The sequence below is a fragment of the Octodon degus genome, unplaced genomic scaffold (assembly GCF_000260255.1).
Source record: "Octodon degus isolate 3935 unplaced genomic scaffold, OctDeg1.0 scaffold00017, whole genome shotgun sequence".
Lineage (NCBI taxonomy): Eukaryota > Metazoa > Chordata > Mammalia > Rodentia > Octodontidae > Octodon > Octodon degus.
In genome coordinates this window covers 8,615,034-8,616,518 of record NW_004524593.1, presented here as the reverse complement: position 1 = coordinate 8,616,518, position 1,485 = coordinate 8,615,034, and the positions used below count along the sequence as shown (strand labels likewise).

Below are 1,485 nucleotides of genomic sequence, written 5' to 3'. Positions count from 1 at the left end.
CTCACTGAGTTTTATCATCTGTGAAAAATGGTCCTCATCATAACTGCTTATTTTGAAGAAAGTGAAAGCCAGTTTAGGAATTTTCTTTTTCTGATGATTTATGGTTGTATTTTGTTAGCCTCTGTCTTTTGCTTAGACTTGAGATAAATGAATTAAAATGTCCTTGTTAGACTGGGCGTGGTGGTGCACGCCTGTAATCTCAGCACTTTGGGAGGCTGAAAACAGGATCCCTAGGAGTCCGATTTGTATAGTGAGACCCTGTAGACCCTGTACTAAATACGTAAAATAAATAAGTAAATAAAATGTCATTGTTTTGGGTAAAGCATAAGTTAAGTTTATTTTACTGTTACACATTTTCATGTCTGAATGACTATTATATAGCAGTGAACATCTTTTTTTGTACTATGCAAACAGTATCTTAGTCTTTCTTTCAGATAAGGTATTTTGTACTGGAATATTTTGTCGTTGTTAACTAGCTATTTTGGGGTAGATACTAAGTTAAAGCCCATTCTTTTTACCACCAAAACCAAATATTATATAGTGGCAAGCTGCATTTTATTCTTTTATTTTTTGTTGTTGTTGCCTTTTTTTTTTTTTGAGACAGGGTCCAGCTGTTTAGTTCCGGCTGGCCTTGAGCTTGCTGTGATACTTCCACTTCAGCCTCCTAAGTGTTGGCATTATAGTGTATGCCATCACACCTGGCTTATTTTTTTGTAAACTTGCAGTCTACAAATCTAGAGTTCTAGACCCCAATTTAGAAGCCTGAAATCATTATTATTATTATTATTTTTTAACATACAACAATACAAATCTGAAATCATTATTGATGTTAACTCATTTAGGTCCTTTTATGGACTAAAAATTGTGCAACATCCACAGAAGCATGTTGTAGTTTTGCAGTAAGTATGAAGAACAGTAACTGTCCACTAGTATTTGCTAAACTGTATTTCAAGAGATATAAGTGAGTCTTCTGAATGATAAGGGTTCAATAGATATGTAAGATTGGGAAATAGTGCTGTTGTACCTCTCTTTGGGTATTACAAAGTACATTATCATAGAAAAAGTTTCAAAGAGTTCTGAGACAGAAACCTCTGTAACATTCATTTTCATAGCTTGCCCAAGACATTTTAGCTTTGAACAGTTTGGGAAATGAAACCTTACCCTAGGAAACTATAGATGGTGTCAAGCCAACACACTGCTTATATGATAGAAAACTTTCCTCCAGTTCTTCTGTTACATTTTTCCTCTTTTCATTCTTTCTCTTTCTGTCTCTCTTTGTATTTCCTCTGTCTCAATCTGCCTTCCTTTTTTTCTGTCTGGTACTGGGGATTGTCTGGTACTGGGCCTTCATAGAGCTATCCTCAGCCCTTTTTAAAATTTGAGACAGGGTCTTGCTAAGTCACAAAGTTGCCCAGGCTAGGTTGGAATTTGTGATACTTCTGCCTTAGCCTCCCAGAGTGCTTGCTACCACATTTTTTTTTTTTT

At 35.5% G+C, this 1,485-nt stretch overlaps 1 protein-coding gene across 1 annotated transcript in view; it reads left to right on the top strand.

Moving 5' to 3' along the window:
- Cdc42bpa (CDC42 binding protein kinase alpha) overlaps positions 1-1,485 on the top strand; it is a 358,545-nt gene that overhangs the window by 11,420 nt on the left and 345,640 nt on the right. The window lies entirely within an intron of this gene.